At 35.0% G+C, this 11,994-nt stretch overlaps 1 pseudogene; it reads left to right on the top strand.

Annotated features, from left to right (window-relative positions):
• Positions 1-5,721: 5,721 nt before the first annotated feature.
• LOC106847207 (protein Mis18-beta pseudogene) lies at positions 5,722-8,063 on the top strand (annotated as a pseudogene).
• The last annotated feature ends 3,931 nt before the right edge of the window (positions 8,064-11,994 follow it).

Genomic DNA, 11,994 nt, shown 5'->3' with positions numbered 1-11,994 from the left:
GAAAAGAAAGATGGGGTAGCAATACTTACATCAGACACAATAGACTTTAAAACAAGAACTGTAACAAGAGACAAAGAAGGAAACTACATAACGATAAAGGGAACGATCCAACAAGAAGATATAACACTTATAAGTATCTATACACCCAACATAAGAGCACCTAATATATAAAGTAATTATTAACAGACATAAAAGGAGAAATAGACAGTAACATCATAACAGTAGAGGACTTTAACACTCCATTTATACCAATGGATAGATCATCCAAACAGAAGATCAATAAGAAAACATTGGCCTTAAAGGACACATTAGACCAGATGAACTTAGTAGATATATATAGAACATTCCATCCAAAACTGAAGAATACACATTCTTTTCAAATCTGCATGGAATATTCCCCAGGATAGACCACATATTAGGCCACAAAACAAGTCTCAATGAATTTAAGAGGATCGAAATAATATCAAGCATCTTTTCTGACCACAGCAGTATGAAGCTAGAAATCAACTACAGGACCAAAATCAGAAAAGTCACAAGTATGTGGAGATTAAACAAAATGCTACTGAACAACTATTGGGTCAATGAAGACATCAAAGGAGAAATAAAAAAATACCTGGGGACAAATGAAAATGAAAATACGACGTGCCAAAATTTATGGGATATGGCAAAAGCAGTTCTAAGAGGGAAGTTTACAGCAATACAGGTTTACCTCAACAAACAAGAAAAATCTAAATAAACACTCTAACCACGCACCTAAAGGAACTCGAAAAAGGAGAACAAACAAAGCCCCAGATTAGTAGAAGGAAAGAAATAATAAAAACCAGAGCAGAAATAAATGAAATAGAGACTTTAAAAAAAAAAACAGAAAAAATCAATGAAGCTAAGAGCTGGTTCTTTGAAAAGATAAACAAAATTGACAAACTTTTAGCTATACTTACCAAGAAAAAAATAGAGAAGGCTCAAATAAATAAAATCAGAAGTGAAAGAGGAGAAATTACAACGGACACCTCAGAAATACAAAACATTGTAAGAGAATACTGTGAAAAGCTACACAGCAACAAATTGGATAATCTAGAAGAAATGGCTAAATTCTTAGAATCAAACAACCTTCCAAAACCGAATCAAGAAGAAATACAGAATTTGACAAGACAAATCACCATTAAAGAGATGGAAATAGTCATCAAAATCCTCCCCAGAAATAAGAGTCCAGGACCAGAAGACTTCCCTGGTAAGTTCTGCCAAACATTCAAAGAAGATTTAATACCTATACTTCTGGAACTCTTCCAAAAAATTGAAGAAGGGGGAAGCTTCCTAACAAATTCTATGAAGCCCACATTATCCCAAAACCAAAACCAGAGAAGGACAACACAAAAAAAGAAAACTACAGGTCAATATCACTGTTGAACATTGATGCAAAAATCTTTAACAAAATACTAGCAAATTGAATACAACAATGCATTAAAAAGATCATACACTGTGATCAAGTGGGATTGATTCTAGTGATGATTCAACATCCACAAATCAATCAATGTGATACACCACATTAACAAAATGAAAAATGAATATCACATGATCATCTCAATAGAGGCAGAGAAAGCATCTGACAAGATACAGCATCCATTTATGATAAAAATTCAGAATAAAATGGGTATAGAAGGAAAGTGCCCCAACAAAATAAAGGTCACATATGACAAACCCACTTCTAATATCATTCTCAATGGAATAAAACTGAAAGCTATCCCTCTAAGAACAGGAACCAAACAACAATGCCCAATTTCACCACTCATATTTAACATAGTATTGGAAGGCTTAGCCAGATTAATCAGCCAAGAAAACAAAACAAAAGGGATCCAAATCAGAAAGGAAGAAGTGAAACTGTCACTGTTTGCAGATGACATGATTTTATATATAGAAAATCCTAAAGACACCACTAAGAAACTTTTAGAAATAATAAATGAATAAGTAAATTCGCAGGATACAAAATCAACATACAAAAATCAGTTGCATTTCTATACACTAACAACAAAATAGCAGAAAGAGAAATTAAGAATGCAATCCCATTTACAATTTCAACAAAAAGAATAAAATAGCTAGGAATAAATTTAACCAAAGAGGTGAAACACCTGTACACTGAAAACTATAAAACATTGTTGAAAGAAATTGAAGAAGACACAAAGAAATGGAAAGATATTCTGTGCTCTTGGATTGGAAGGATTACCATAGTTAAAATGTCCATACTTCCTAAAGCAATCTATAGATTCAATGCAATCTCTAGCAAAGTTTCCATGACATTTTTCACAGATATAGAACAAAGAATCTTAAATTTTATATGAAAGAACAAAAGATCCCAAATAGCCAAAGGAATCCTGAGAAAAAAGAACAAAGCTGGAGGTATCACACTCTCTGATTTCAAAATATACTTCAAAGCCGTAGTAACCAAAAAAGCATGGTACTGCACAAAAACAGACACACAGATTAATGGAAGACTCCAGAGCCCAGAAATAAACCCACACATCTCTGGACAGTTAATTTTCAACAAGGGAGCCAAAAACATATACCCTACACAAAAATTAACTCAAACTGGATTAAAGATGTTAATGCAAGACCTGAAGCCATGAAACTTCTGGAAGAAAACATAGGCAGTACACACTCTTTGACATCAGCCTTAGCAGCCTATTTTCAAGCACCATGTCTGACGAGGCAAGGGAAATGACAGAAAAAATAAACAAATGGGAGTACATCAAACTAAAGATCTTCTGCACAGGGAAGGAAACCATCAACAAAACGAAAAGGCAACCTAACAATTGGGAGAAGATATTTGCAAACCATTTATCTGATAAGGGGTAAATATCCAAAATATATAGAGAACTCATACATCTTAACAACAACAACAAAAAAAACTAGCAGCCCAATTAAAAAATGAGCAAAAGATATGAATAGACATTTCTCCAAATAAGCTGTAAAAATGGCCAAAAGGCACATGAAAAGAAGTTCAACATCATTAATTGTCAGAGAAATGCAAATCAAAACTACAATGAGATATCACCTCATGCCCATCAGAATGCCTATAATTAACAAGACAGGAAATAATAAGTATTGGAGAGGATGTGAAGAAAAGGGAATTCTCATACACTGCTGGTGGGAGCGCCAACTGGTGCAACTACTACAGAAAACAGTATGGAGAGTCCTCAAAAAGTTAGGAATAGAACTATCATACTGGACTGGCCCGGCGGCACAGCAGTTAAGTTCACACTTTGCTCTTTGGCGGCCTGGGGTTTGCCAGTTTGGGTCCGAGGTGGGGACATGCCACGGCTTGGCATGCCATGCTGTGGCAGGCGTCCCACATATAAAGTAGAGGAAGATGGGCATGGACATTAGCTTAGGGCCAGGCTTCCTCAGCAAAAAAAGAGGAGGATTGGCAGCAGATGTTAGCTCAAGGCTGATCTTCCTCAAAAAAAACAAAAGAAAAAAAGAAGTACCATATGATCCAGTTATTCCACTGCTGGGTAGTTGTCCAAAGAAAATGAAAACATGAATGAGTAAAGATGTATGCACCCCTATGTTCATTGCAGCAATATTCACAATAGCCAAGACTTAGAAGCAATGTAGGTGCCCATCAAGGGATGAATGGATAAAGAAGATGTGGTATATCTATATACAATGGAATACTACTCAGCCATAAGAAATGATGAAATCTGGCCATTTGTGACAACATGGACATATCTTGAGGGTATTATGCTAAGTGAAATAAGTCAGAGGGAGAAAGTCAAATACCATATGATCTCACTCATAAGTAGAAGATAAAAACAACAACAAAGAAACACATAGAGACAGAGATTATATTGGTAGTTACCAAAATGGAGGGTGGGAGGGAGGAGGGTGAAAGAGGTGGTTAGACACGTGTATGGTGATGGATTGTAATTAGTCTTTGGGTCGTGAACTTGATGTAAACTACACAGAAATCGAAATATGATGATGGATACTTGAAATTTATTTAATGCTATAAATCAATGTTACCACAGTCACACACAAAAGGAGAACATATTGATGGGGGAAAAATTAGGGAGTTCATTAAGTATTCTAGATATAAAATCAATATAAATAATAATTACATTTCTTTATATCACTCACAAAATCTTAGGATATAAAACTTTAAAAATAATACCATTTGTAATAGCATCAAAAAACGTAAAATACTAAATAAAACACTAAAGAATAGATCTGACAAAAGATGTACAAAACCCCTGCACCAGGAAAATCTGAAACTTTATTGGGAGAAGTTAATTTATCTTAATAAAGGGAGGGAAATACAACGTATATGGATTGAAAGTGTTTCCAAATTGATATATAGATTCAATGTTATCCAAATAAAATCCCAACACGCATTTGTGTGGAAATTAGCAAGCTGATTCTAAAATTAACATAGATATACAAACAGCCCAAAATTGCCAAGAACAAAGCAGGATTACTTAACATCCCAAGAATTGTTATAACACTACATTAATTAAGACATGTGTATTGGTTCAAGGAGAGACAAACAGGCCAATGGAACAGAATAGAGAGTCCACAACTAGAACCATGGACAAATGAATCCTTGATTTTGACAAAATTGGCCTTGTAGAGCAGTGGCAAAAAAAAAGTCCCTTCTATAAATGGTGCTTGGTAAATTAACTACCTACCTAAATAAATAAATATAGAAATAACAAAAAGTCTAACCTCCACTTCACAACATACACAAATATCAATCTGTAGTGGAAGCCGTATTTGTCAAAGCTAAAAAAAATTAAAATTTTAGAAAGAAATAAATATGACTTTGTGGCATGGGATGATTTATTAAACAGGAAAAAATGCACAAAGTAAAATACGGATAAATTAGATTACATTAATATTAATAACTTCTTTTATCAAAGATACAAAAAGAATCAAAAGGCAAGCCCAAAATGGGAGATTATATTTGCAATACATATAAGCGACAATGAGTCTAATATTAAGGAAATAACAAAGACCTTTCATTAATTGAAAAGGAAAAGACAAGGCTATTTTTTAATTGGGAAGAAATCTGAACCAGCATTTTACAAAAGAAGAAAGCCAAATGACCAATAAACATTTTAAAGGTTGCTCAAATTAATACAGATCAAGGAAATAGAAATTAAAACTTCAATAAGCATACCACTATAGAACTCATTAGCATGTTTACAGGTAAATACTCACACACTCTCTAACAATATTATATAATGCCAAAGATATTAAACAACTGGAACCTCATACACTACTGACGAATGTATAAACACAAAAGGGTACAATCACTTTGGAAACTATTTGAAGTGATATACTAAATTTGAACATGATCCAACAATGGCACTCCTAGATTCGTAACAAATAGATTTACATCAGCCAGAAGATATGTACAACAATGTTCATAGCAGCGTTATTTTTAACAGCTCCAGACGAGAAAAATGTTAATGTCTGTCAGCAGTTGAAAAGTCAAATAAATTGTGGTATACTATGGAATATCACTATACAATGGAATACTGTACAGAAATAAAATTAATGAACAACAGCTACCACAATCAAATGGATAAATCTCACAAGAAAAGTTTAAGTGAAGAAATCACACAAAAAGGTGCATACTGAATGATTCAATTTGTATAAAGTTTTAACAATTTATAGTGTTTGAAGTCAAAACGGTGGCTACCTTTTGGGAGGAAAGTGAGGTTAGGAATGGAGAATAAGAAGGGGCTTCTGATGTGGAGGTAGTATTTTAATTTCTTGACCTTTGTAGAATTCACAGTGAAGCAATTTATTCAGTTGTAATCTTAAGTGCAATTTTCCGTACATTTTTTTGGTAATTCAACAACAAAAATATCTTATTCCTGATATTTCAGAATTATCATGTCTGTCCACAACATGAAACCTTTCAATGTCTCCCAATGCCTTCAGGATTAAATCAAGAACCCACAAGGCCCTTCAAATTGTCTTCCTAGCCTCATTTTCCAACCCTGCCATAGAAATATCCTGTCCTCCAACCACACAAAACCACTTGCAGTTACAGAAATACCCTACTTTGTGATTTTACCTTTGGCATGCCATTGGGAATCTATAAACTGGCCTTTCCTTGTCCACTTAGCTAATTCTGCTTGCCCATAAAGTGCCACCCCCTCCATAAAGCTGTATTGGAATCCCCCAGCCTAGGTTAAATTTCTCTCCTTTGTATTCTTTCAGAACCCTGTCATGCCTCAGTCAGAGCTCTTTCAACTATTCTAATTTCAGTCTATATGTCTATTTTTCCTTGGAAATTGTGGGTCTTACTCAATTTCATGTCCCCAGTGCAAAGCATAATGCTTGGCAGTTACTAAGCACTTGATAAATATTGTTGAATGTAATTGTCTGCCTGTCAATTGGTTGAAAAACAGCTTCAGTTGTAAACAGAAAAAACAGTCAGCTTTTTTATGCATATTCGTCAGTTGTTTGTATTTGGGAAGAAGGGGCTGGAAATGGGGAGCTTAATTAAAAATTATAAAGGAACCAAACATGAAATTTACATTATACAATCATTGAAAGTCAGGGCAACTTCTTCTAGTTCACTCAAATCACTTTCTAGTCACTCTTCTCCTGAATAGGTCTAAACCGATTTTAATGAAATCAGAATTTTTTTTTTTTGGTTGGGCATTAGAGAATATCTTATTATTCAATATGGACAATTTAAAATGTACAAATCCAAAATGCAAATCAGCTCCATATCTTTTCTAAACTTTTTCAGAAATTGAATCAAATAAACGTGATGCAAATCTGTACATTTCTTATCAAGGTCTTAATTTCTTAATAATTTTGGTCAGGGTATATTTTAAATGGCTATCTATACATAATGAACATTAATGAATGAATTTAAAAGCTTTTATATTCTTTTTCTGTCAAAGGTTTCTAAAATGCTATTTCCAAATTTATAGAAAGGCAGGTTAGGAAGAAAAACCATCCATAAATCCCCTCACTACAAGTGACGTAATGAGACTATCCCCATAAACTGATGGCAATGACACTGCCATGGATTTTACTGATCCTATCAAAGAACAAAGATCCCCAACAGTATCTCTGTGGCCCATTATAAGCATATTTGTTGAAAATACATTTTAACAGAACTCAAGTATCTTTAAATGTCATGCAAAGTCACATAACGCCTTTCTCTGTAAACTCAAAAGGCATTTTATTTTGCAGCAGCTTTCTGCAGCAGGTAAACAGATACAGCATCTTAGGAATAACTAGTTATTTGTCTTTCAAGCAATGGTTTTCTTCCCAAATATGTTAGCTAGGACTCTGATTTTATATAGAGAACGCTTATACAAAAAAGGGAAGATTTGGGGAGGCGCCGCTGCAAGAAGGTGGCGGCTCGGCCGTGGCGGCATCGCTCGCGGTATGTGAAGCTGCCGTGGGGTGACTTTTGTGAGGGCGCTAAGAAGGCGATGGACGAACCTTCCTTAACGACTTCCATGGAGTGGGACACGCAGGTGGTGAAAGGGTCCTCGCCGCTGGTCCCTGCAGGGCCGGGGGCGGAGGACCTGCCATCCAGCCCGCGGTTGCCGTCGTGGCTGCAGCCGGAGAGGTGCGCCGTGTCCCAGTGCGCGCAGTGCCACGCTGTGCTGGCTGACTCGGTGCACCTCGCCTGGGACCTGTCGCTGTCCCTCGGGGCCGTGGTCTTCTCCAGAGTCACAAATAACGAGGTTTTGGAAGCTCCCTTCCTAATTGGCATTGAAGGTTCACTGAAAGGCAGCACTTATATCCTTTTATTCCGTAGTTCCTGTGAGATTCCCATTGGTTTCCATCTGTATTCTACCCATGCTGCCCTGGCCGCCTTGAGAGGTCACTTCTGCCTTTCCAGTGACAAGATGCTGTGCTACCTCTTAAAAACAAAAGCAACAGGAAATGCATCTGAGATGGATATTTACAACGTACCTCTACCAGAAAAGGTTGCAGAGCTGAAGGAGAAGATAATAACACATACTCGCTTAAATGCACGGATGACAATTCTGAAGGAAGTGACTCCTGGCCAGTCCAAGCCAGAAAACTGATCTGACCAGAGCTTGAGTATCAGGGTCAGGCTTTCCTGCTGTCTTCAACAACACTTGCTTTTTGATCCTTTCTCAAGAAAGATCGACCTCAAAAAATGGATGGCAAATGTGGATTATTCTGTTTACCTCTGGACTGATTTTCCAAATGATTTGTGAAGCTATTTCTAGAAGATGAGAAACTAAGGAGACTTCTGTCCAGGTTTCTTAGCTATTTGCCTTAAGAACTTATTTTAGCTCCTTATCAAGTTTATAATACTTATTTCTGGAAACATCTTCAACTGCAAATTTAGGGATTGAAAGGCAGTGTCCCATGTGTGCTCTGATCTAAAGATGTGTGGTTGGTCTGAAAATAAGAGTTGTACTTAATGTTACTACTATTATTCCTACATGGAACAGTTGTTATATGAATACTGAAAAGTCATTTTTTTGTGTATGTTAAATACAGGTACACACATATTCTGTAGGTAATATTCAATAAATTGGCTGGATAATATACAAGTCGTCTTTTCAGTTGCAAGCTGAGCTTGACAGGGCATTAATGAAAGCAATGATAAAACATCAAACATTCACTGAAATGCTGTTTTTTCATATTTTGCTTTACATAGCATTTGCCTCAGTAGCTTATCATATTATTCATTTAATAAATACGAGGTATTATGCTAAGCTGCTGGGGATAAACGGTAAGCAGAAACAGCTACTCTTCTATCATAATTTATAATCTTGTCGGAGATGGACATTCAGATAAGCACCTGAAGACATGTAAAATTATGACTGCAGTGAGGGTTTTGAAGAAAAGGGACATGGAAATGCCAGCACAGATAGCACGTAACTGACGTGGTCTGGGGGTCAGGGGAGGCCTCTGAGGAAGGGAAGTTTCAGCAGTGGTCGGAAAGATGAGGAGTTAATTAGGCGATGGAGGGAACAGCCTCTGCACAGGCCCTGTGAGACCCTTAAGAGAAGGCCTGCAGGAGTTGCAACATTGGTCAGAAACCAGAGGGAGAGGGCCTTACTGGCCTCCTGAAGGATGTTTCTTTTTATTCCAAGAACAATGGGAAGCCCTTGAAGAATTTTAGAGGAGGCAGCCTATGACAGGATCAAATTTTCTTTTTTCAGAACCTCATGGTTGTCCTGTGGGGAATAGGTGGGAGGGGCTGGCACTAGCACAATCAAGAGATGATCTAGTCGAGTGGTGGTGCAGAGAGAAGGCAACTTGGTCCAGGTGAGCTAGCAGATGTTTTTATAGCAGATTCTTTCCCTTTTATACTGCATAAAGAATATTTTCCTTTAAAATATTTTAAACTGGAGAAAATTCTGATTGCTTAATGCTTTGGGGTTGCAAAATTTTGGTCCTGTAAGCAAGGGTGAAGACTGGCAACAAACAGTACCAGAAAAGTTCTTAGTTACTTTCTGCTCCTAAAGAATGGGACTGAATAAAGTAATACTATATTGAAAAAAAAAAGGAAGATTCATCTAACAGCCATAGGATCATCTCTCAGAATCTAATCAGGTGTAGAAGGGGAAACAGGGGAGCCTCAGGACTGCATAGCATGGATCTAACTACTACTGGAGACACAGAAGCAGGTTCTTCTGCTTCTTTGCACATCTGTTCTGTTGTATTTCTTTCTACAGATTGGCTTCTCCTGCACACTGTCCATCTGATGGATAGTGTCTCTTTGAAGCTCCTGAGATTATTTATTATGGATACAGTTACACAAAGAGGCTCTTTTTCTCTCATATATGTACATGCATGTGTGTGTACGTGTGTGTGTGTATATAAAACTATTATTTCTATATGTTATTTCTATATATTTAACTTGAGGAGACATTTGATATCTATATCTGTCATACTTATCAAGAGATGCATGTCCTTTAGTATATGGGGGACTTATTTAAACACAAAATGTATATACATCTATCTTTGCATGTGTATGTATATGTGTATACATATGTGTGCATATATATGCATATATAAATATATACACACATTTATATACACATTATAATGTATATCACAGATACACTCACAAAACCCATTATAAGAAAGAAATCTAGCTTGCCTTGCTTGGTCAAATGTATAATTTTGGATCAAGTACCTAGGATTAGATGACTAGTATAATTTAGTAAAAGCATAGCTTTTGTGAGCCCGTTCCAATCCTGTGAGTCAACAGGATGTCAGGTTACCCAAAAGACAAAATGAAAAGTCTAAACGAAAATGTCAGTAAATTCCTATTCTATTAAGTCAAGGGTAAGAGCTTTTCTAAAACAAGGAAAACTCCATATGCTTAGCAATATTAGCACTGACATTCAACAAGGATTAATCACCTAAAATAATTATTATTTATAACACTATATTTATTTGACCTGATAATGGCACACTCCTTGTCTTCTATCATCTTACAGATAATCTTTGAATTGAGATCAATTCAGGAAGATTCCCAGTCACAAATAGATTTTTCATTGTCCTAAGAAAAAATTAAATAGCAATTATAAACAGAAGTCTATATTTTAAAATCAGTCTATATTTAAAATCAGTTTACCTCACTGATATCATATCCAACTTAATTCTAAGAAATTGTATATTTTTTTCAGAATCTTGACATTCAATTCCTGCAATATCTAGGAATTTCAATAATTCAAGAGTCAGTTTCATTTATTTTTGTAAAATATTTATCTAATTATATAAAATTGAACTAAAATTCTTGCATTCTTTCAAGGATGATGAGACGAAGATAGTGAAAAAAGAGGAGCGGAAGCAGGAATCCCAACAAATTCATAACTGCAACAGAAACAATGACAGTACAGCATGGAAAGTTATATTGAGCCCAATAATTTTATATTTAACAATTAATTGTCCAAAACTATTAGACAAATTCATTTCTATAATTTCAAACTTCAGGTTGACAAATCTGTTACTTAAATACCTAATAAATTTCATATTATTTCAGATTATTAAAGAAGGATGTTTGGAATGCAGTGAGAGAAGCTGAAGGGATCTTGTGAGTAGAGTGGCATTTTTAACGACATTTGCTGATTTTATTAACAGACAAAGAGTGGGAAGAGTCCAGGTGAGTAAAAATATTGACTAAGATGAGTTGTTTTACTTTGGGAAATTAAAGTTTTAAGTTTAAAGTATAGCAAGCAATTTTACATTATTGAATCTACCACAAGGACCCAGGATCTAGCAGTTTCTCAGTTAATATTACCCTTTTAAAAAAACTTAAATAATTTTGCAACATTCTCATCTTCTTTCATATATGTTTATAATGCAAAAATATATGTATATATGCATATAGTAAAGACTTTTTGTTAACTGTTATTAATTGGTAAGAAATACATATAAATATATATTTATATATAACTATTTCATAAACTATTATCTAAATATGTTATTTATATATATTTAAATTGATATATTATTTGATATCTATATTCATAACTGCGTATGAAGCCACATTTCCTATGGTATAACAGGGGACTTATTTCAACTTAAAGTATTAAAATAGTGGATAGAAAATGGTACATTACCATTATTTCTTACTTTATCACACATTTATGAAGCTACAGAAATTTCTAGGAACATAGATGATAGACAGATGGCTAGAAAGATGGATGAAAGTTCATAGTTCTTACGTTGTTCCTATGTGTTTTTGTCTTAGCTAAAAGAAGAAAAAAATCAATACAGACAAAAACATTTTTCATTGTTAGAGAAGTGACTGGACACAGATGAATGTAGAATAAGTTTATCTAAAACTAGAGGATATATATTTGGTACATAATCTCCCAGACATAAAACAGGGTTAATTAAGCAACGTTCCTTGACTATCTTCTCCTCTTTGATATTGGTTTTTGTAATCCTGTTTCTGTTTCTTTGATTCCTACTATGAGTAAGAACATAATGTTTTTACTGTATTTAACTTTAATTAATTTAAAT

The sequence above is a fragment of the Equus asinus genome, chromosome 9 (assembly GCF_041296235.1).
Source record: "Equus asinus isolate D_3611 breed Donkey chromosome 9, EquAss-T2T_v2, whole genome shotgun sequence".
In the NCBI taxonomy this organism is placed as follows: Eukaryota; Metazoa; Chordata; class Mammalia; order Perissodactyla; family Equidae; genus Equus; species Equus asinus.
Note: the sequence above shows the minus strand (reverse complement) of the source record. Positions and strands in the feature narration are given on the sequence as shown.